General features: G+C 38.9%; 1 long non-coding RNA gene and 1 pseudogene across 2 annotated transcripts in view; both read right to left on the reverse strand.

The window, feature by feature from the left end:
- The window catches only part of LOC105481291 (uncharacterized), a 426,102-nt gene that overhangs the window by 150,201 nt on the left and 250,229 nt on the right, over positions 1-25,672 (reverse strand). For both annotated transcript variants that reach the window (XR_011609297.1, XR_986883.2), the window contains exon 2: positions 8,729-8,894. This is a non-coding gene — a long non-coding RNA (uncharacterized lncRNA). The remainder of the gene's footprint in view (positions 1-8,728; positions 8,895-25,672) is intronic.
- LOC105481281 (T-complex protein 1 subunit alpha pseudogene) lies at positions 10,269-12,248 on the reverse strand (annotated as a pseudogene).

Genomic DNA, 25,672 nt, shown 5'->3' on the forward strand with positions numbered 1-25,672 from the left:
TTTAAATGTTAAAATACATTTTATTTAACCACGCATAGTAAAATGTTATTTTAACAAATGATCAAAATTAAAAATTATTAAGGAGATATTTAATGTCACATTTTTCTTATCTAGTCTTTGAAATCTGGAATATATTTAGGCTTAGAGTAATTCAATTTGAACCAGCTACATTCCAAGTATAGCATGGCCACATGTGGCTAGTGGTTAGCATACTGGACAGTGCAGATGTATAAAATCATATTTTCATAAAAAAGAGATGTACATAAAACTCATATAATACATAGTATAATACATGTGATATTAAGTTAAAACAATAAGACATGGGAGCCAAGGAATAACTCAATTCTAAGAGGAAAGATAGAAGTAGGATCCCTTGGACTTATTCTTTTTTTTTTTGGGACGGAGTCTTGCTCTGTTGCCCAGACTGGACTGCAGTGGCCGGATCTCAGCTCACTGCAAGCTCCGCCTCCTGGGTTTACGCCATTCTCCTGCCTCAGCCTCCCGAGCAGCTGGGACTACAGGCGCCCGCCACCTCGCCCGGCTAGATTTTTGTATTTTTTAGTAGAGACGGGGTTTCACCGTGTTAGCCAGGATGGTCTCGATCTCCTGACCTCGTGATCCGCCCATCTCGGCCTCCCAAAGTTCTGGGATTACAGGCTTGAGCCACCGCGCCCGGCCCCCTTGGACTTATTCTAATTCTCTTCCCTTTACTGAGCCAAGCATCCTCTCATCCTACCAGCTACGTTCTCCAATGATTGTGTGTATCTATGTATCTGTGCAAGCAGTTATGTCTTTTACAGAACTATATATAAATAAAGGATACATTTATGTGAGGATAAGACCACACATAAATAAATGTGATTTTCTACAGCTTATATTAACACTGTGATTACAATACATGGCAGAGGCAAAAGCAAGATAAAAAGAAAGGGCTGTGGTTGGCAAAATATATAATGGTGTACCCTTTTCCTAGTCAAGTACCGAAATGTAAGGGCAGGCAATGAGTAGAATACAGATGTGAACCTAGTTAAATGAGAAGCCAACTAATTCTGCTTTTTTTTTTTTTTTTTTTTAAGAGGAAAAGGAATTAGTAGAAATTAATGATACTGTTTTCACAGCACCTATTATACAAGGCTTTCTTTGTTCTTTACTATTAGGATGGGGTTTGAATTTTGAATGTAGAACTTAGAACTATAAGGACTTATAAAAATACTCCCCATGCCTGGCAGAGGTTTCTGTAATGTTACTGTTTTCTATCTAGCACAGACTAGGGTGAGGAGATACAGAGAAAAGAAACAGAACACCTACGTAAGGATCAGATGTAAACTAAATGATAGAGATTGAAAAGGCTGCATCAAAACAACTCAAAACATATGTAAAGTTTACGAGTGTCGAGGGCTTATCTGATAGCATTAACCTGGGAAGCATTCACCACAAAGCAATTGAGAGGCAAGCTGTGTTTCCCAGACTAGGGATTTGATTTGATTTGACTGAGATGAAGGGAAAGTGATTGAGAAGAAGACAGACTCTGGAATGAAGCATTATATACCCGAGGCTGATTTAAGAGAGTAGAATGGGAAATAAAATAGATAGCTTTATACAAAACTTACCAACACAAAGCAAACGGAGGTAAGGGAGGAAGGAAGTAGAGATGGTGAGCCTGGAAACTGACACTTGACAGACTTAGCCTAGATCCACTGGCCACTAGCTGGTCATATAGTCTCTCTCAGCTTCAATACCCTCATACCAAGGACTCAAAATGGTACCCACTCCATGAGGATTAAATGAGATTTTATATATATATAATATTAAATATTAGCATATTGGACAGTGCAGATGTATAAAAATCATATTTTCATAAAAAAGATGTACATAAAACTCATATAATAAATGTGATATAATACATGTGATATAAGTTAGCACATTTGATATTGTTATTTTTCTAAATATTATATATTAAATGAGTATATATAATATATATTATATATATCATGTTTAGCATAAAGCTTGGTGTATAATAAAATGCTGAATACATTTTAGTTATACTTGTTAGGTTTGTGGGCACAAGGTTTGGAGTTTGATAACAAAGGCAACTGGGTACTTTCGGGAAGTATCAAATAAGTTACCTTTAATAGAAAAAAAGTCTTATTTTATTGCCATCTGTTGACAAAAGAGCTTGTAAATGAAGAGTCCAACTTAGAATGTGGTGGTAGTCTAAGTGAAAGGTTGTTAGAATCTGGGCCACAGTTGTGCCTAAATCAAAAGAAATTAGTGAAGACTTGGCATATTTTTCATAAATAATGTGAGAATTTGTAATGAACAAGGTATGAGAAGAGCCAAGAGAAAATCATAGTCCTAGTTCTTCACAAACTACTCACTACTTGTACACTTTTGCAAGAGCACTGAATCTCTTCAAGTGTCAGTTTCCTCCTTGTTAAAATGGGTGTATTAATACCAACATCATGGGGATGTTATGAGGATTAGGGGAGTTATTCATCAAGCACTTGGAACAGTGACGGGCACATGGTAAATGCTGTGAAAGTATGTGTTGGGTGAAACTGAAAGCACAACACAAACTCTTTAAGCATTTATTTTTACTCTCCCAGGCATTGTATTTTTCAATCCATAAGAAATACTGTGATGGCCGGGTGTGGTGGCTCACGCCTGTAATCCCAGTACTTTGCGAGGCCAAGGCTGGTGGATCTCCTGAGGTCAGGAGTTCGAAACAAGCTTGACCAACATTGTGAAACCCCATCTCTACTAAAAAAAAAAAAAAAAAAAAAAAAAAAAAAAAAAATTAGTTGGGCGTGCTGGCGCACGCCTATAGTCCCAGCTACTCAGGTGGCTAAGGCAGGAGAATTGCTTGAACCCGGGGGGCCAAGGTTGCAGTGAGCGGAGATCGTGCCGCTGCACTCCAGCCTGGGTGACAGAGCAAGACTCCGTCTCAAAAAAGGAACACTGTGGGCTGGACACGGTGGCTCACACCTGTAATCCCAGCACTTTGGGAGGCTGAAGCAGGTGGATCACCTGGGATCAGGAGTTCAAGACCAGCCTGGCCAACATGTTGAAACCCTGTCTCTACTAAAAATACAAAAATTAGTCAGGCATGGTGGCAGGCACCTGTAATCCCAGCTACTTGGGGGGCTGAGGCAGGGGAATCAATTGAACCCAGGAGGCGGAGGTTGCAGTGAGCCGAGATCACGCCGTCGCACTCCAGCCTGGAGGACAAGAGTGAGACTTTGTCAGAAAGAAAGAAAGAAAAAGAAAGAGAGAGAGAGAGAGAGACAGAAAGAAAGAAAGAAACACTGTGAATTAGTACAACTCCAATTTGAAGGATAAGGAGAGAATCTTGAAGACACAGAGTCACATAGACAGGAGTTGTTCCCAGCAAGGAGTGCACCCGGGTTTTTTACCCAGACCAGGCTCTTTCCCCTACCACAGGCACCTCCAATGCTGTGAACCTAAAAACATGGGAACGGTGATGTCACAATACTGAGAAGTTGGCATGGGCTAAGCGGTGCACTAATCTGTCGTTAGAATTCTTGTTACTTAAAGAATCGAAATATCAGAAGATCGTTAGAATTGTGGAAACAAACGAAGACCAAGCAAATGAGAACAAGCAAAGGCTATTTCTTCAGAGCTTGCTCTAGCAAGAGAGCCTCCATCACTTTCATTTTGGCAGAAACCGGCAGGCAGGGGAGTGGGAAAGCTTCAGAGTGGAAAAAGGCAAAGGTTTCAGGTCAGCCCTGTTTGGAGGCTGTTGGCACGGGGAAGCTGTTGGCACGGGGAAGCTGTCAACGGGCTAACCTATGTGATTGGTCAGGAAGGCATGTTTGGCTTTTTCCAGTTGGACCTAACTTGGAAAAAGGGAAAAAAATCAAGGAAGTTGCCAGTTATTAATCAATTCCTGGTTGGTTGACACTGGCGGTTACAGGGGTTATTGTTTGGCTCCCTGGACCAGTTGCTAGAGATAATGACCTGACTTCCTACATGTCTGATTTATAGAGAGTGGACTGGTTTCCTGGACTGGTTACTAGAGATTATGAATTGATTTCTGGGCTGGTTGCTGCAGATTGTGGATCAGGGTTCTCTTTTTATGTATGGTCCAGCCATTGTCCATTTGTATACTCAGTCTCTCAGAAGTCACCTGGTTGAAATCCCAGCCCAAGTATTTAACCCCTAACCATTGTCCAGCATAATGGAGAACTCCATCATACAAAGTGGCCGATTCCATTCTGAGACAACTCTCACTGTTTCCATATTTTAGTGATATTAATATTTAGAAAATTGTGCCTTCTAGTAATGCCCACTGCTTAGGTCTAGATCTGTGTTCTGACAGAAAATCGAACCCTCGGTACATGGAACTCTCTGATGGCCTCCCCTTGGCAGATATTCCTGATATCTAAAGAAATGCAGGCTTTGTATGCAGTGGAAACATCTTGATGTCACAGCCTTAATCTTTCTATTCTACATCTCAGGGATAATCCTTTGCTCTGTCCACCCATGTATTTCATTGTAAATATACAACCACCACTCTAACTGTGAAAGTGAATCCTAACAGTAGGCTAAGATCCTTTCACCTGTTTCTAATCTGGGTAAAATATCTCAGAAAAACATTATTTGAGTCAGCACCGGTTACTAAAATGCCACCCTACAGAAGTACTTGGGACTTGAATAAAATTTCAATTGATGAATTCATATTTCTTAACTTTCCCTCATAGCAGATACTCTGCTCTGTCTCCCCAACCTCCAACCATTAGAGTCATAGAACATTTATGTGCTTTTCTTTTTTCTTTTTTTTTTTTTTAAGACACTGTCACCTAGGCTGGAGTGCAGTGTCACAATCTCAGTGCACTGCAACCTCTACCTCCCGGGTTCAAGCGATTCTCCTGCCTATGCCTCCCAAGTAGCTGAGATTACCACCAGCATACCCAGCTAATTCTTGTATTTTAGTAGAGATGGGGTTTCACTATATTGGCCCGGCTGGTCTCGAACTCCTGACCTCAGGCAATTTGCCTGCCTCTGCCTCCCAAAGTTCTGGGATTACAGGTGTGAGCTACTGTGCCCAGTCTATTTGCTTTTCTTAAGCGAATGAATTTTTTTCTTTGTCCTTCCAATATTCAAACATGAAGAACATCAGAGAAAGAAAGACATACAAATGGCTCTTGAGCTGATCCTCCTTGGCATTAGTAAAGGAAGAAGGGGTTTTCTTAAAGTTGTTATCTACCTACTTAGATATAGCAGAGCATAAAACAACAAAATCAGAGGATCTCTTTCAGACTCCGCACCCAACCATAGTGTGTTAACCTGCTATATGAACACTGACTTACCTTCTCTGGCCCAGCCCTCTGCATTAGCAGACAATACTAAGTATTCTTACTAGGCAGAATAGGTCATTTCCCCCCATGTACTCTTACCTTACTCTTCAACCTCAAACATTGTAGTTAATACTCTTTCTGTCCATTGTGAGTGGATTACAGAAAAAAAAAAAAAAAAAAAAAAAAAAACTCATTGTCTTATTCCATGTTGCAAAGAAAATGTATATACTGAACATTACTTCTTACTATATAATACTCGCACACAAAAATTCATGCTAGTAAATAGTATCTCCAGCAAGCCCCTCAACTATGTGTGTGATCAATATAAAATGCCGTTAAGTCACTGGACATGAGTCAAAGTGGGAGTACAAGGCAGACCTCAAACAAACAAGAATTTCACTATCTCCCACACCCTACCACCACCACAGAGAGAGAAAGAATGCTCATTCATCCTGTAGACAAAAACTGTATGGAGCAAACTTTCTCACAACGGGGAATCCTATCAGCCTTTCTTCTCTCCTGAGAGATTCCAACTGTTTTTAGATTCAGTCAACAAATTATAAATAATTTAACTTAGTGATTATTGCTAAGGGAAGAAAAATTAATACATAATAATGGGTAGGTTAAAAAAAAAAAGAAAAACAAGATCATGTCCTTTGCAGGGACATAGAGGGAGCTGGAGGCATTATCCTTAGTAAACTAATGCAGGAACAGAAAACCAAATGCTGCATGTTCTGACTTATAAGTGGGAGCTAAATGATGAAAACACATGGACACATAGAGGGGAACAATACACACCGGAGCCTATCAGACAGGGGGAAGGTGGAAGGAAAGGAAGGAGAGGATCGGGAAAAATAACTAGGCTTAACACCTGGGTGATGAAATAATCTGTACAACACACCCCCATGACACAAGTTTACCTATGTAACAAACCTGCATATGTACCCCTGAACTTAAAATTAAAACAACAATAATAATATGGGTAGAAATCAACAGACAAAATATGATTTTTCTTTCACTCTCTGTTGCAGAGATTACCAGCTCCCTACCAAAGAGATTTTCTTCTTCCGTGGTGTTGTTCTGGAAAGTAGCTACCCAACTTTCATTTAGGATAGAGCCATGTGACCCGTGCTCACCAATGGAACATGAGCCAGAATGAGTCACTTCTAGGCTGAAGTACATAAAGAGCAGTTGTGCCTTCCTCATCATTCTTTTTCCCCATCTGCTCACTGAAATTACAGGACTCTAATGTTTGCAGGAGATGGAAGACTGACAGGATGGAATAAGCTTGAGTTGCTGAATCACTGCCTGGAATGCCATCCACAAACACTCGATCTCGATTTTATGTGAGCAAGAAACATATTCTATCAAGCCACTGAACCATCAGCATTCACTTATTATAGCACCTATTAATTAATATTAATAATTAATACATCAATTCACCCACTTATCCTTTGGGAGATACCCCTAACCCCTACACTCTCTAATTTCAGTTGAATTATGCTGGTTCACCTCCAGCTCTCCATAAAGAATATTGAATTGCTGGCTCTGCTATCATATACCTAAAAGCTACTGTGAGCAGGCAGTTTCTGGAAATCTAATTTTGATGAAAATTCATAAAGGACTTTGGACTTTAGCTGTGATCAGCCCTTTACTCTACAGACTATCATGAAGACCAGAGAGGAATGTCATGAACCTCAGGAATAGGCAGGCTCTTGCAAAATTTTTAGTCTGTAATGGGAAATGGCAGCTGGTATCCAAACCAGGCCTTAACCCTGGAGGAATCCTTTGCTTCCTGGTTGCGGTTGAAATACTGGACCTTTCTCTTCCTTTAAGCCTCAGATATATTTTCTTATGATCTCTCTTATTTCATATCTTCACACTGATAGTAAGGCCTTTTTCCTGTTTCCAAATCACTCCATGTCCTCTAGTGGAGTTTCATGTGTGCTGTTCTTACAGCAGTTATTCCACACATTACAGTAGGCAAAGAATAAAGAAGAGAGAGAGGGTACTACTCATGAAACATGAGTAGAGCCCAAATCACATCAGGTCTCATAGGCCATGGTAATGACTTTAGTCTTTACCCTCAGAGGAAAAATGAAGCCACTGAAGCACATTAAGTATGATGAGGATGATATAATCTGTTTTGCTTTTTAAAAAAGATAGCTTTGGCTACAGGGTAGAGAATAGGTAAAGAGGGTAATTAGAATGCTGTGACTGATCAGTCAAGAGATGGTGCAACCTAAGTCAGAGAGTGGCAGAGGGATGGATAAATAACAGGCTTGTGATAAGGTCTAGATATGGGGAATAAAAAGAAAAAGAAATGCTAATGGAAGTACCCAGATGCTAATGGTGCTGGGAATGCTTTTAAACAACAGCACTTGCTCTACTGCTTTTATGTTTGCTTGTTTGTTTTCCTTACAGGTACTTTTTTCTTTTTTGAGACAAGTTCTCGCTCTGTCACCCAGGCTGAAAGCGCAGTGGCATGAACAGGGCTCAGGGCAGCCTCAACCTGCTCAGCTCAAGTGATCTTCTCACCTTGGCCTCCCAAATTGCTGAGATTACTGGCATGAGCCACTACATGCAGTCTTTCTACAGGTTCTTTTTTTTTTTTTTTTTCTATTTTTTGCAGTTCTCCTTGGCGGGGCTTTATTTAAAAGGTATGTTGCCTCCATAATTCATTAAGCCAAAGCTCGGTTTGGGCCAGCTTGGAACCCTAGATGGTTATTACAGAGCAACGGCAGATCAACAGCTCTCCCTTCTGCCAAGGTGGAGGGGATCGTTCCGCTTTAAAAGCAACAAGAAAATGCTGAAACGTTGCACTCCGACTCAGTATGGTTCTGGATTGTGTTTCATTAGTTAGCAGTAAAAGGAGAAAATATTTTAAAGACTCAGTTTCCCTCCTTATAGGTACTCCTTAAGCAATTGTCCTAAAGGGTGGAAAAGTGTCTCTGAACACACATACATATATATACACACACACACTCTCTCTCTCTCTCTCTCTCTGCTACCTGCAAGCCATTAGTGAACCATCCATTGCCAGACAGCTCTGCTCCTCCCTCTCCCCTTAGAGTTCTCTGCTTCCCCACAGATTATGAAAAAGCTGGAGACTCACAAATGTTCTTTAATTCTGATGTCAGTGCCCAGAAACACCATCAGATAACAGCTTAGGCCTGAGGGGCTCAATCTACTGATACCTCCCTCAATAAATGTTCTTATGGCTAGTTCTGCGAAGCAAGCTTTACCTACTACCACTTCCTCAGCAGATAACCCTTCCCTGACATTCTCTTGGACATGGGGGTTTTGTTGCTTCTCTCCTCTACATGTTCTCAGGCTCCAAGGGTGATCCTTCCTAGATCCAACACCCCACTACCACCACCAATTCCAAGGACCACAGGGATTCACTTTACCTCCTCTTTCTCAGAAGGACCAAAATTCCTTGGTGCCCATCATGTTGGAGTCCTTCCTCTGTCCTCTGTTCTTGGTCCTAAGGGAGTTTATTTCCTTCATGATGAGGGTGCAGACTCAGCTTCTCTCACTTTTTCTCTGGAACCTCCACTACATGGCAGATGTTAACTGAAAGAGAGAGAATGTAGCAATTTTTCCTCTTGGAAGTTTGCCTCAGATCAATCAATTTGCCATATTTAACATTCACGCTTTGTGCATATGCTAATAAATCATTAAAATTCATGTGGATTCTAACAGTTTTGGGTTTTCTTTCTTTTTCTATATTTTGTAATTCCTACTGAATTCTGTGAATTATAATGTTGCAACTGAAAGTAGTCACCAGCAGAAATATTCATTGTACACAGGACTAAAAAAAGGAATCTCAAGTTAAAAACTCCACCATTTGTTATATACATTTTGGCCTTGAGTAGTTCACAATTCTGTTTCTCTTTTCCCAGATGGAATACTTATTAACCTCAGATGCGTTTATGTGTTGTTAAACACAGTAACAAAATATGCCCCCTAAAATGTCCAGATAACCTAAAGAACCATAAAGAAGTTAGGGACTTGGGAGGTCATCAGAGCCAAGCTCCCATGTCATAAAGACTCTCCTCCACATGTTATGCCTGAAAGAGCTGGGCATTTGGCTCCCATCTGCACACTTCAGATGTCCAGGGACTCACTGTGAGATGAGCAGTCCCAGTGCTGGTTCCTGCTTCTGTTAGGAAAGTTTCTTTTACTGAAATAATATAAATATTCTCATCACTTTCACTTCTAGTTGCTCCAGAACACTGAAAAAAAACTTATTTCCACTTCTGAATGATAGTGTTTAATTTCTGGCACACAGTTGAGTCTCCATGATGTATTTTCTTCTCCAGATTGAGCACGTGCAGTGACCTCAATTCTCCCTTGGAGGTCAGGTCTTATCAATTTCTCCCGCATCTACCCAGGTTGACTTCAACCACCCTGGGAACCCTTCTACCTCCTCTCCCATCATCTCACCATGATGGACTCCAAATTAGGAATGCCCCTGCAGCACCTAGACCCTAACACAGACCAGGAGACATGACGCAAATACCTTAGACCCAGGAATCTCATTAACCATTCTTAACCTCAGCACAGTTCTCTTAGTTTTAACTTTTTAAGCACCATTTGGCTACTCTTAAGCCTGTGCTTCACTAAAACCCAAACGCATTTTTGACATTTTGCTGCAAAGTTAAGACTTCTTCATCATCTGCCTGTTAATTTTGAACTAACTGATGGACTTTACACATATTCTTATTATATTACAAAGAATTGATTTCTGCCTAGTAAGATGTATGAATTCTTTTTTTAACTTTTATTTTAGGTTCAGGGGCACATGTGTAGGTTTGTTAATACAGATGTCTGAATTTTTTTTTTTTTTTTTTTTTTTTATTTTTACAGCTTGTTGTACTTTAATGTGTGATACTCAACTCAAGGTACAAGATAATTGCATTTAACATTGTTATAAACAAAGAAACATCAGATCAGTCATTAAGGGCTCCAGAGTGAATGGTATCTTCATAACCTCCATGTTTATCATCTTTACCTTCTGGATGTAATTTAATAAGATCACCAGTTCAAAGAATGATAATTGCAGCTTGTGTCGCAAATTTCAAACTCTTAACTTTAACTATGGTTGGTTCAAACACCCCTGCTTGTTTGTTGTCTCCATGTTTACCATTCCTCAAATCGAGACCAATCCATTTTAGATTTTTACGTTCTGGGTTAACCTGAGCCTCATTACGAAAAGCTCTTAATTTGGCGACCAGATCTGTGGAGTCCTGGGCAGCATTAACTACCAGTGTATTAGGAATAACAAGAAGTGATCTGCAAACTCTGCAATAGCAAGCTATTCCTGAGGCCCCATGCTGGTTGCATAGTTTTCAAGATATATGGAAAGGGCTGCTTCTACAGCACCCCCGCCTGGAACCACGGATTTTGACTTGAAAACTCTCTTCACTACACAAACTGCATCATGTGAAGAGTGCTCCATCTCATCACACATGAAATCATTTGCCCCACGTAAGAAAATCGACGCAATGTACGAGCCTTAGTGTTTTTAAGATCAGCTCATCATCACAAATTCTCTCCTGTACCACTTCTTCTGCCTGTCCCAACACTGCAGCTTCAAAAGCTTCTTCACCTTCCAAATTGGCCAGGATTGACAGAATAGTTGCTCCAGAAGCTTGAGCAATGCCTTTAAAACTCTTCTAACTGCCATAGCACCAGCCTCCACAACGTACTTCAGAAACATATCATCAACTCCACCAGTGGTTAAAATAACGTTGGCACCAGTTGCCAGGATCTTCTGAATTCTCTCCTTGGCGATATCCGATTGTCTTTGTCTAATTTGGTCCAGTTTTCCAGGGTCTGTAACGACCACTAAACACCAAGCTTCATTTTTTTTTTTTTTTTTTTTGTTTTTGGCAGGCCAAAGTCAAGGCAAGCAACTTTTGCATTTATGATTCTCTTGGGCATGCCTTGGGATCCCACCACACAGTTGAGAGCATAGCCACTGATGTGCATACTCTCCGTTTGACTTCTCCCACGGGCTTTCAAAATATTAAGAGAATTCACTGGATACTGTGGCTGGCCTCTTCTATCTGTGTATTTAATAGCAAGTACAGCATCTACTACCGTGTTAGCAAAGAAATCACCATTTATTCCTATGATTTTGGAAGACATGAATGTCTTAGCAGCATTAATCAGGCAATCTCTTCCCAGTTCATCTTTGTTAACAATTAGATTTTCATTGATATAACACACTGCTTCCTTGCAAGCAAGTTGATAGCCACTAATAACTCATGTGGTATGAATTTTCTGTTTGACTAATTCATCTGCATTTTTTAGGAGTTCTGCTGCAATAATAACCACTGAGGTAGTTCCATCTCTCACTTATTTGTCTTGCAGATCAGCCAGCTCACAAAGAACGTTAGCTGCAGGATGTTCTACCTCCAGTAACTTCAGGATGGTTGCACCATCGTTGGTAATGGTTACATCACCAATATCATCCACCAGCATTTTATCCAGGCCAACTGGACCAAGAGAACTTTTTACAATATTGGCAATCAAAGCTGCAGCCATAACATTCTGGGAGCGGATTGCCTCCCCAGTTTTACAGTCCCCGAACATGGACAAAGGCCCCTCCATCTTCACGGTGGCGGTACACATCGACTTCTGCTCACACCGCGGGCAACCAGTATCGCGGCCCTTCGGCCGACCAGCGACCACAGCAGTGGCGGCGACAGTGTAGAGCAGACCCGAGCGATGCCCCGGGAGCTGCTGGGTAACACCGCCCCACCCACTTCCCGGCTGCCCCGGTCGGCCGCAGGGCACAGTGGGAAGCAGATGTCTGAATTTTTATTTTGCCATTTGAAATATTAGCTCTTCTTCCCAACTTTCAGGCAACTATCAAAATACTAAACAGGATAGACAACAAAATTCTGTGACAACATTTAAATGTATGAAATTTATTTTATTACTAAAATATATAAAATTTAAAAATTAAATTTGAATTATGTACTTCAAAAATAAAAATTCCAAATGTACTTTCTGATGTGACTTCTGAGGTGAGTTTGCTCCCTGCACATGAGGATAAAAGTAAAATAGAAATAGTCATATTCACAATTGCCAACCTGAGAAACTTAATTTTGAAAGAACTTATTAAAACCGACTACAGAAAATGGAAGGACAAGAGGTATGCTGACATCCTATTGAAGGCATTTATTGTGCTGTGCAAGGAAATTTTAGATGCACTATTCTGTAATCCTTCCCAGCTTATAGGCTTTACTTGCATAGATGCCCAGACTAATGAAAATAGGTAACTGAATTTGATATTCATTTATTACAGCAATTTCAATGGGTCTTGCACTATTGAATATATATACAAAGACTTCTAGTCACACCTGTCAATTCAGTGATCTCAAAGAGCCTTTGAAACAATGACATAAAAACCAGATAGCAAAAGAAAACCAATTTGTTTCAGCAATTTAATGTGTCTTTGGTTATGTTTCACAGATAAATATGTGCATATGCATTCAGTCCTGAGACATATGTATATATAGAATTGCTTAACTGTAATGCATTTAGCAGTAAATCTATGACCTAATTATTGCTATAAATTCATTACCAAAGCCTTTCCCTTTCACACACCAAGCGAAAATATAAACCTTGCACCATTATGAATTCTAACTGCAGCCAAACACATCTAATTATAATCAGTTGCAGTAAACTCTCACTCTGCATTAGGCATAATTAACCATGTGATAAATAATCAGTATAATAACATTTAATGTGCTGTGATAGCATTTCTAAACTATTCATGTGAATTCTAGAAAATAGAATGTACTTCAATTCTAACCAATGTTTTTAACCCTTTCGTGATTGAAATTTCATTCAGTGCCTTGTAAGAGAAATTTTAGTGCACTCATTCAAAAGTGCAAAATTGGATAAGCTTAAGGACATCCTTATGTACGTTGTAATAAAAACATTTTCTACTGTCATGAAAATATTATCTACTTTAATAAAATTTAATAGTAAATTACACCTCTACAAGTGTAGCCACTTTCTAAATTTTTAAGCATTGTCCCTAGCATGGCCAAGATTTTTCTTGGCATAGTAGAGGATATAATTAGTAATAATTTTTAATTAATGAATCTGCACTTAAAGAAAGGTGTCACACCTGGTTTGTTTCAATAATAAGTGATAACCATAATTAAATGTCTTCTCTGTCCTTAAAAAGAATAAAATATGTCTATTCTATGGAAGAATATCCCTTTATTCTAGCACATAACATTTTTTATCACCAACACTAATATTTTCTTTTTAATTCCTATGACATCAATGTCAATTTGGAACAATATAAAATAATATTTCTGATTTTCATGTCCTTTGTTCAACTTTAGGCTAATTTCTCTCATGTCATTAAATGACAAAATGATAATAGCACCTATCAGAACTCCCTGTTTCTATTTTATAAATATCACAATAAGCCCTACGGAATTGCAAATGTTAGTTGGTCATACTGTAATTTTGTTTTGCATTGTAATCATGCTTAAAAATGGATCTTAAACTAGGGTTTACAATTTTTTTCCTCTGGGCAGAAAGTGTCATAATAATATTTTCTCTAGTGAGCTTTGACCTATATTTTCATTATAAACATGGTTATATGTTACATTTAATTACTTGTCTCTTTTTTTCCTCTCTCTTTGCTCCACAAGACTTTAGCCTGGTAATCTCTATGGCTCATCTTTATATGCTATTCTGAATTAACTCTTAATTAATCAAAGTTGCCAAGTGAATGCTCTTTCATGTTATCTATGCAATCGCTATCTGTTTCCACTTCATCAACTGAGGGGTTCTTCCAGAAGAGCTGGTAGAGTTAGAGTAATTCATTCACATTTCCGCACCATTATGTACAAATTCGGATAGATAAATACGAAACACAATATGCTTCTCACGAAATTTAACCTGTAACCTTGTCGTTATTACGCATGTTCTTACTGACTCACCTAGCTGTCCACAAAAAATAAAGTAGATGTCACTGAGGAGTTGCTGTCTCCTCTGTATACAGAGAGAGTTGCTGTGGATCTAGCTAAAGGATCCTACTTTTATTTCTACTTTGTTACTGTTTATAAATGAAGCTGATACAAAAATTAAGAAATAAATAAGGAAACTACATAAAAGTACTACTAAAATATATTTACTCTCAAAAAGCATATGCCTCTTTAATATTATAATGGGGGACGTGAGAGTGGAAATAAAATATTCTGTGAGAGGAGGCTCCTCATCTGTTGGCTTTATTGCAGTTCCGCCAAAACATTCTTTTATGCCAGAAAAACATAGGAACATGGGCCATTTATTTCATGTAGACCAAGCCCTGTGCTGGGAATACAAACATGAATAATATATGGTCTCCGCTCTCACAAGACTCACTTTTTAATTAGGGAAACTGACTAAAGTACATAAAATATAACTACAGGACACTGTGATCATTGCTAGAGGCATACCATGGAGGAAGTGATTGTTAGAGTCAAGAAAGAACAGTCTGATAAAGAAATGAAGTGTTCTAAACTAAGAGGAAAGCATATGCAAAAATACAAGTGCATGTACGTAACAGCCTGATCTATCTGAGGAGGTGGCAGATAGTTTCCTATGGCCAGAGTGCTGCAAGCCTGTGACCAAGGGATGGAGAATATAAGGGAAGAAGACAGTGGGAGGAAGTTGCCAGCATGCAAACCCCATGCTGACCTCCAATTGATGATCTCATTATTTATTTCCTGTCCATCACCCCATTCCTGCATTCCCTTCTTTCCTTATTTACTCAGCTTAGATGCCGTGATCCATCATTATGATCACAGTTCACAAACACCTTCTGATCCTTTGTCTGTTTCTTCCTGTGCCACATTCCCAGAGCAAAACCCAAACCCTGGTTAACTACTCCCTTCTTCTTCATCCACAGCTACATCAGAGTAGCTGAGCTGGAGGAAAACAACACAAACACAATCTTTTTTTTTTTTTTTTTTTTGAGACAGAGCCTTGCTCTGTCACCAGGCTGGAGCGCAGTGGCATGATCTTGGCTCACTGCAACCTCCACCTCCCGGGTTCAAGTGATTCTCCTTCCTCAGCCTCCTGAGTAGCTGGGACTACAGGCATGCGCCACCATGCCTGGCTAATATTTTGTATTTTAGTTGAGATGGGGTTTCACTCTATTGGCCAGGATGGTCTCAATCTCCTGACCTTGTGATCCTCCCGCCTCAGCCTCCCAAAGTGCTGGGATTATAGACATAAGCTACCATGTCCGGCCGCAAAGACAATCTTATTAGTACTATCATAATCATGCAGACTCACCTGACGTTACATTTTTTTATTATAAATCTCAGCAACACAATTACCTTTTTCTCATAGTTTGTTTTTCCCCTCAACAACCTATCTAATACCTTCCTTCTCTTAAAACATCCAACAGCTTTTTCTCATCCATCTCCCTTATTTCAATGAGAAAATAACAGGGATCAAAAGAAAAATTACACCATTTCCCGTCACTTGTTTATACCAGTCAGTTGTATCTCTGCCTATAATCTGACTTGTCTCTTGTAAAACTAGACAAACAATAAGCGTTCCCCTCTACATCCACTTGTACACAGGATGCCATCCTCTCCTGCCTACAGTAGCTGAAACAATAGCTTATGAAACTAACCTATTTCCCTGTTCTCCTACATCAATCATTCCTTTCTACTAACTCCTTCCCATTAATTCAAACATGCTGTAATATGTCCCATATTTAAATTACTTTCCTTTATTTTATGTGCCATTCCAGCTGCTACACCATTTTTATAATTTTTATTGTAGCAAAACTCCTTGGATATATTGCTCATATGAACTCTCTCTACTTTCTCACCTCTTGTTCTCTTTTTAATCTACTTTTATCAGATTTTTATCTCCACCACTCTACTGAAATTTCTTTTATCATGGTTTTTAACGGTCTCCATTTTACCAAGTAAATAAGCAACTCTCAATTTTCATCTTATACAGCCTACTTAAAAAAAAAAAAATCTTCCCTTCTAAAATCATATTCTTCATTGGACTTTGAGGACCCCCTCCTTCCCTGGTTTTTCCCGTACCTCACTGACCACTTTCTCATAGCCCTCTCTGTTGGTCCCTCCTCCCCTTCTGACCTTGGTGTCTCAAGGCTCTATCATTGGTCTTCTTCTGTAATGACACACTTCCTCTAGATATCTCATCTAGCTCCAGAACTTTGAACACAATCTATACAGTGAGTTTTATCTCCACTTGCATTAGTTATTTATTCCTGCATGGCAAATTACCCCCAATCTAGAGACATAAAACAATAGACATCTATTATCTTTGTTTCTGTGATTTAGGAGTCTGAGAACAGCTTAACTGAGTGTCCCCGGCTCAAGGTCTCCATAAAGTTACAGTCCTCTGAAGATTCCAAGGGCTGATGGTTCTGCGTCCAAGCTCACCCAGAGGGCTGCTGGCAGGACCTCGCACTGGGGCTATGCCACTGGGCTGCCTCACAACAGCTATTTTTAGCTACTCTCAGCTAAAAATTTTAAGAGAATGCTCAAGATATAAGCTACAGTCTCTGTGTACCCTAATCTCAGGGGTGATGTATCATTACTTCTACCATATTCTATTCATTAGAAGCAAGTAGTGAGTCCAGCCCACACTCAAGAAAAGCTGATTACTCAAGAACGTGACTATCAGGAGATGGGGATCAATGAGGACCATCCTAGAAACTGCTTATCACACCACCTCTCCCACCCTTGAGCTTGGCTTATAAATCCATTGGGCTTGAGCCTCATATAGGGCCCATGTGTAGTCTTCTGCCTGTCCATCTTCTGACTATGATGCTGTCTCTGGTCTAACGCACTGGAGCATGGCAGGGGTAGCAGTAGTGGCAAATGTTCTTAATCCATTGACCACCTCCTCTACTGCGGGCCCCAGGGTAGTTCCCCACTCCTTCTGTAGTCTCAACATTCCTCTAGGGGTATCTACATGTATCTCCTCTGAGGGATTTCAAGACCCTTGCTCTGTAATACTTAAACAGGCCCTTCTGATTGATGTCCTTGCCTCTGAGCAATGTGGCAAGGCCATGTTCTCCCAGGTCAGCCTGAAGCCATAGTGAATGAGGGAGAGAGGTTCCTGATGTGAAGAGAACTATTCTTACTTTGCTAGTGGTCCTTTTCGCTCCTCCCCATTGGTGGTGGCATATGGAAGGCAGTGATGGGGTCAACACTGAAAAAGATCACATTTGAGGAATGTATGATTACAACCTAAAAGAGCTGAAGAGAAGACATAGGTGGAAGATATGGTATTTTACATTTACATTATAAAATTCTAAAAAGTAAATTTAAAATGACCAGAAAATGAATTATTGTTAACATTTACCTGCATCCTCTGGGCAAGACTTGCATTTGTGATTATCACCAACAAAGCACAGTAACTTCAACAGGGTAATTGGAAACCAGTATTCATCCAAACTACAGAGGATAATGCAGGAACATGAATAATGATGCTCACATTAAATAAATGGTATGAGGAACCTTCAGACAGACGCAAGATTTATTTTGTTTCAATACGAGCAGGATCCTAAGAGCCATGGCATTTTGAGTGATAGCAGCATTGCTACTTTATTCTCATGGTAGATTGCTGTGAACTGAATGTTTATGCTCCCCACCCTCAAATTTATATATCAAAGACTTACATTTGAGCTTTCTGATGGTGTATTAGTCTGTTTTCATGCTGCTAATAAAGACATACCCAAAACTGCATAATTTATAAAGGAAAGAGGTTTAATTGACTCACAGTTCCACATGGTTGGGGAGGCTTCACAATCATGGCAGAAGGGAAAGGAGGAGCAAAGTCATGTCTTACATGGCGGCAGGCAAGAAAGCTTGTGTAGGGAAACTCGCCTTTATAAAACCATCAGATATCATGAGACTTATGCACGATCACAAGAATGGCACAGGAATACCCGCTCTCATGATTCAGTTACCTCCAGCTGGATCCCTCCCATGACATGTGTGAATTATGGGAGCTATAATTCAAGATGAGATTTGGGTGGAGACACAGCCAAACCATATCAGATGGTATTAGGGGTGGGGTCTTTGGGAGATCATTACATTTATATGAGGTCATGAAAGTGAGGCTGCTATGATGGGATTAGTGTCCTTAGTGCCATTATTGCAAAAGTAAGAGAGAACAGAGCTCAACTCAATCTCTCTCTCTCCCCTCTCTCACTCTCTCTCTCCATTCCCCCCCATTTCTCCATCATGTATAGATACACCAAGAAGAGGCCATCTGCAAACCAGGAAGAAGGCCCACACCAAGGATCATGTTTATAACATACATCTGTTTATATCACTCCTCTGCTAAAAAAAAGCAATAAATACATGAAATCAAACTTCACAATTGCTTCTTGCCACACATAGAATAAAATCTAAAGCCTAAAATACCTGACCTCCAGCTCTTCTAATACCTTCCTCCTTTCTCCTTTATAAGGTGTACAAAAAACAGCACCTCCTCAAAGAGACCTTCCCTGATTACTCTCATCTAGTCTTTTTCAATCTGTCATTCTCTAGCTCCAAATTTTCTATATTTTCTTCATAACACATCACTATCTGAGTCAACGCTGTATCTTGTAAAGTGATTTTATTTTATTCTGGTCTGTCTCTCCTGTTAAAATGTAAGTTTAATTAGGACTGAGACTGTTTATCTATTCACCACTGTAATAACAGTACCTAGAAGAGTTCCTGGGACATAGTAAGCACTGAAAATATTTATTATATTTGATAAAGTAACTGTTTTATGGCATACCACAAAAGATGTGTGTTTATAGAGCTATGGAAACACACTGAGGAGTAATTAACACCAATGGTCATGGTCAAATGCAACCTGCACATGAATGCCAGATTAATACCCGACTTCCTCTTTTTCTTAATACTACACAAATGACAAGCATACTCAGATCACTCCCCTGTTGGGAAAATCTTAGAATCTTCACATTTATTATAGAATACATTTCAAACTCATTCACATAATATTCAGTTATTCTCAGTCTTCCCCTACCTTATTCTCCCCAACTCTAAGTTTTCATCTCTAATTTTTTTGAGTCATTATAAAATTTCAGTCTTCTCATATTGTTTTGCCCATCTGAAAGATCTTCCATCCCCCGTCTTCCCCCACAAACTTGTTTCTACGTATAGAAGTCCACATCCTTTAAAGTGATGCCCAAGCTTTCTGCTGCTCTGTTGCACATTCCCAACTACTCCCAGAGCTTGCTTGTCCTCCTCCTGTGTTCTCAGCAACTGTGCTTATTTTTTATTTGCATCACGCATTTGGCACTTAGCATTTTCTTTAGTGAATTATTAGTTACTTTTTATGTTTCATGACATTTCTGCTCAACTAAGTGTAGATTAGCTGAAAAGGACAAATACTTAAATCGTTTGTGACAGTCACAAAATTAGGACTAGAGTAAATGTCCAATAAATTAGCATTGGTTGACTAATAAGTGGACACAAATACTGCAAGTAAATGACTGATATTATACTGGGGAATAATATGTAAATGACTGATATTATACTGGGGAATAAGCTCATCTACTAAGGACTATTTTGAGTCAAGTTAACATATTTTAGGAAGAGTGAGCTTAAATTGGAAATTTACATTACTTGAAATAAAAAGACTAAGACTCAAAGGATTTTTCTTCAAATAAATAATATAAAAACATAATATTGATAGTAAATTACAGAGAAAATGAAGATCTGTTTTTCCCAAACATAGGAATGGATCTGTAAATTTTTCTGGGAAGTTGTTCACCACACTATGAAAACTTGCTCATCAATTCTTTTTCTTCCTGTCTTTAATTTTTAGAGTAAGTCCGAAACATCAAGATGTTGATCCTCAGTCAACAGAAAAGTCTTCATTCCCTGATTCTGCATGCTTTTTGAACTTTGAGGAAGGCATAGAGTACTCCTTTGCATTTGCGGGTTGTGTTTCCACACCAAGTGCCCCTGAGATGGCTCTAAAGAGAGTCCTGAGAAGAGCTTCCCCAGAATGACAGCAGATGTGACACTCATGTGTTTCTCTGATGTTCATTCTCTTGAACTTGATTTAATTTACTCTATTAACTCTTTCTAAAAGAAGAACAGTGTTCTTGGCTCAAAATATTATTTTGTTTTATTTTGCATAAATTTGCATAATGAGGCACTAACTCAAAATATGGATAACAAAATCAAGTAAATGCATTAGTCAACCTACAGTAATTGTATTCAAGTTCAACATGGGTGGCATTATACACGTAAAATGCCTACAACTTTCAAATTAATCACAACCTCTATTGAGAAGAGGCAAGAGCGGTGCTGAAGAGCACTACTTAGCAAAGCTGTGAAGAGAGCCCCTGGAGCTATTCTGTTTTCGCTAAATAACTCCACAGAAGACTGGGAGGGGCCCTGTTTTCCTACCAGTGCTATGAGCTATGCTCACGCAGCTCAAACTTTATCCCTCCTGTGAACGTATCTGAATAATCTCTGTATTTTTAGGACCCAGCATGGTTTCCACAACACAGTCAGATGATCTCTTCTTTCATTTGAAATTATTCAGTTTTTCCCTAATTCATAAACTAGTTTTTCTGAAAGTGTAGTCTACTGATCACCTCCATCAGAATTATCTGCAACTTCTACACCAGCACTCTGAGGATAAGATCTACAACTTTAATTTTAAACAAGCTGCCTGGGTATTTCTCATTGACATGGAAATGTTTGAGACCCATTCCTACATAAGCACACACATATAGATCACATAACACACATTTCTCATTCTGAGAGAAAAATACACTAAGCAGAGGTCAGAAAGTAAGATTTGTTTTTCCTTTTTTTATTCTCAATTTAGGATTTTTCAGTTAGTCTTTTGTATCAGTTTCTAAAAGGAATGATTATCCACCCTGGAGGAGACCTATTTCCTAGGTAAATAATGAAAAATGGTAACACCTTTTTAAAAATCTGCTTTGCATTTGCTATTCATTGGCAAATTTGTCCTATGACGAATTAGAACCCATCATGTTCCATAAAATTCTTCTTCACGCCCATCTGGAAATGTAACATGTTTGAGCCACATAATTTCTCCAATCAAGGGCCTTCCCATTTGGAGATGATTGAGAGTACACAAAGGAGAAAATCCTACAAAGTCAAATATTTTCAGGCTGTAGAAATTAATACTTGAGATCACAGTTTAACCAAATACTTTCATTAAATACAGTAAAGGGCATCGACATTTTCCAGTACTCTTTGTCATGAACAAATTTTTCAAGTCCAGTTGTCCTTGATGTTGCTGGGGGTTTTTTATAGCCCTTCTGTAGAGACTTTCTTTCCAGTGCTGGAATGGTTTATGAGAAGAGCTGGTTGTAAAGGTCTGTCTCAAATAAGTAATTTCCATGTGGGCAGATGTTGTGCTGGTTTTCTGCCTGCTTTGCTGTCAGTCATTAAAATATCTAAAATCAGCAATTTTTTGACAAATATCAAGTAATTAAATGATTATAGCTCTAGCTAACTTTTCAAAAAAAAATTAATAAAGGCCCTGTCAAGTGGATAAGTTCATGTAGTCTCCTTTCTTAATTGCCCAGAAGTGCTTCTAATAACGTGAAAGCTTTTGCTGAAAGAAGAGCTCTTAATGATGAAATGTAGAATGCTTTAAACAAGTATCATCTAAATTAGAAAATAAAAACATCAAGTTCATTAAAAGAAGTATACTACCCAAAGATTTGGGGCCAGGAAGAAATCAACAGGCTATTCAGTGGTTTCTGAGGAAAAAAAAAAAAAAAAAAAAGAAGTCCTTTGTATTCAAAAACAGTACACACGACTGCTCCTTTGTGCCCTTTGAGTTTGTTTGCCTGTAATTGTGATCAGTTCATATTAATTTATCCACACTCTCTCCCTTGTTTCCCCTTACTTGTGGTTCAGGGCTTTATAGACCATTGCCAAAATGAGAAAAGAGTCATGTTTGAGCCTTAAAGATTGCATTCCATATCATAATCATCATCATCATCATTATCATCACCATTATCATCATCACAGAATATTGAAAAACAAGTAACAAGAGCATTAAATATATTTTTGGAAAAAAATATAGTTTCTAACTCTTTAATCAATGCAATAACAATAATGGCTAATACTTATTCAGTGCCAAGAAATGTTCTAAGACTTTAATCCTCAAAACAATTTAGTGAATTAAGTAATATTATTATACCTATGTTAAAGAAGAAAACTGAGGTACAAAGAAGTTAAATATTTTGCTAAGGTCATATGGCTGGTAAATACTACAGTCAGGACTCAAAAGTAGGCAGGCTAGCTTCAAAGTCCATACTCTTTACCACTGTTCAATGGTGGTATGAAGCAAATTAAATTGGTACAATAGTATGGACTTGAGAGCTTATTATCAGACATCTAAACTGAGCTTACCAGTCATGAGTAAGTCTTACATAACAATTTAGATGTATACTCAAAGGTCTTCATAAAATCAAAGCAGAATCATTTTTATCTGATATAAAATATGCCCTAAAGTTGCAGAAAGGTCTAATTTATAAGACTAATGTAAGACATCAACTAAATGAGTATTATATTTATTATATTGATCAAAATTAGCTGTAATACAGTTATAGGAGTCTACTGTAAGAGCCCAAGTAAAAGATAATATGGTATAACCAAGAGCAAAGATAGTAGGGATAAAGTGGAGAAGAGGCATAAGAAAGGTATTAAATAGAATGTGTAAATAAGACTTGTGAATTGATTAGATATTTGGAGTAAGAATGAGTTCTGGTAGTTACAGTCTCTGCGATGAAGAATAGAAAAAGGAGGTATGCATATGGGTCTAGGTCAAATGGGGAGACAGAAATCACATAGTACTTTAAACAAAGAAATGTTAACACATAAATAATGGATAACTTACTACTTTGAAGACAACAGAAATGGTAGATATCAGTAGCAGCCACTACCTCTGGGGCTTGGACAAAACACCTGAAGCAGCAACAAATCTGAAAGAGACCTCTATCTCCCACCAAAGTTGAATTCCAGACCTTGACTTAGAAAGGCAGCCATGGCCCAGTAATGATAAAGTATTTTGCTAGCATCCCACACCAGCAGAACACATTAGGATTTCAATGACTGGGATGCTGGAGGGAACCACACATGAGAGGTGCCGGGATGCAGAAACCACTGGAAAGCTACTCTTGGGGTACTGAGGAAAGCGGCTCACAGGTAAGTGTCATACACTGCTGGCTGCTGGCCATGGTGTGCTGCTGGAGCCTATAGAGAGGAGCGCATGAACCAGGAAGAGAAACCTCTCCTTCCTGTAGTGCCCTTCAATACTCACTACTGACAAAGCTTAACATCATGCCAGCTGACAAGGGAGAAATGTTGACAGGGTCTAGCTGTCAACATTATCACAGAGAAGGCAATAAAGAGAAGAACTGGAGCTGAGAAGCAATCAACTGAAAACTGGCACAGCATGTGCAGGAACCATGTGAATTCTATTACAGACCTTTTGAGTTTGAGATGCCTTTTTTAATACCCATATTGGATTAATGGGTCTTGAAATCTAGGGAACAGCTTGAACTGAAGGTACAGATTTTTAGACTATCAACAGATAAGTGGCAGGTAGATCCTTCGACATGGATGAAAATGGGTTTTTGAAAAGAAAAAAATGCCAAGGGCACAAGGAAAACAGCACATATCAAAAGCAGACATAGAAAAAAGAGCCTACAAAGGAAACCAGTAAATAAATCACAAGAACAGATTTATGGTTAAAATGTGTGATGCAAAAGAGTTGAATGACTTAAAGTGTTATGTAAAAGAAAAACTGAAAATTTTCATTAGATTTGACAAGAGGTAAATTTAGTAAAAGAACTTTCATGTACAGGTAATAATGAAACCAAACTGTAATAGGTCATGAATAGTGAGGAAATAGAGAAGGAAAACATATATATATTTTTTCACTAGGGTGGTAATTCAAAGAGAATGAAGTGTGAATGGAGACGTTGTTTTGTTTGTCTGCTTTGGTATGAGAGAGAGAGAAAAAAATGAAAAAATGGTAATGTGAAAGAAGTTTGAGCATGCGAAAGAATCCAATGCAAATCAGGAGATCCAGGAAAGACAGGAGACAATTGATGAAATGGGTACTGCAAAAGGGAGCACCTAGATTAAGGGAATCAGACTCAAACAGGAGTAAAACCATCTCTTCTATGGAAAGTTTTCAATTAGTGAACACAAATAAATGGCAGAACTTGCATCCACTCTAAAATAAACTTACTATACCACCCAACTCACATACAATACATTCATTGAATTTTGAAGCTTGAAAAGAACCCAGAGCTTCTCAAATGCTGATCCACAAACCAGTAATGTCAGAATGGCATGAAGGAAGTTCTCTTTCTAAGGATGCCTTGGGAGCTAATATAAAAGACAGGGGGTGGAGTGGGTGCGGTGGCTTATGCCTGTAATCCCAACACTGAGAGGCTGGCGGGGGCAGATCACGAGGTCAGGAAATCGAGACCGTCCTGGCTAACATGGTGAAACCCCAGTCTCTACTAAAAACACAAAAAATTAGCCAGGCATGGTGGCGCACACCTATAGTCCCAGCTACTTGGGAGGCTGAGGCAGGAGAATGGCCTGAACCCGGGAGGTGGAGCTTGCAGTGAGCCGAGATGGCGCCACTGCACTCCAGCCTGGTGACAGAGCAAGACTCCATCTCGAATGAATGAATGAATGAATGAATGAATGAATGAATGAATGACAGGGGGATCCTAGCAACCTACTTCAACCAAAGCAGACTCCTCTTTTCCTATTTGACATGTTCTGTTTCCTTTCCCTATTTCATTCAAAGAAGAATTCAGCTATAACACCATGTGAAAGTTATGTTTAGTCCAGCCCATTTATTTTACGGATGAGGAATCGGGAGACTAGGGAGGAGAAGTAACTTGTCCAAAATTCAAGGGCTACTCTAACACTAGAACATAGGTCTTGGTTTATTACCAGTAAGAATCTAATTTATCACTTCCCTAAATTTAAACATTTATGCCACTTGCAATTTTAGTCCAAATAATTTTGACCTCAAACCTCACCCCTCTCCTGACATGGTGACATCCTGCACCATAATTCAAGAATAATCAAGACATCATATGTCTGTGCCCTTTTACAGATACGCATTCAGAAATAACTATTCTAATGACATTTCTAGACTCATAAATAAGAAATATACCCAAGGAACTGATTGCGGTCTTCTGCCATATCAATTTCCCAACTATTCAAGTCATATTATTTTCTATTTCTTTTGCAAAGAATAAAAAGTCCACCACAGTCTCCCTTGAAAAA

The sequence above is a fragment of the Macaca nemestrina genome, chromosome 10, assembly GCF_043159975.1.
Source record: "Macaca nemestrina isolate mMacNem1 chromosome 10, mMacNem.hap1, whole genome shotgun sequence".
Taxonomy (NCBI): domain Eukaryota; kingdom Metazoa; phylum Chordata; class Mammalia; order Primates; family Cercopithecidae; genus Macaca; species Macaca nemestrina.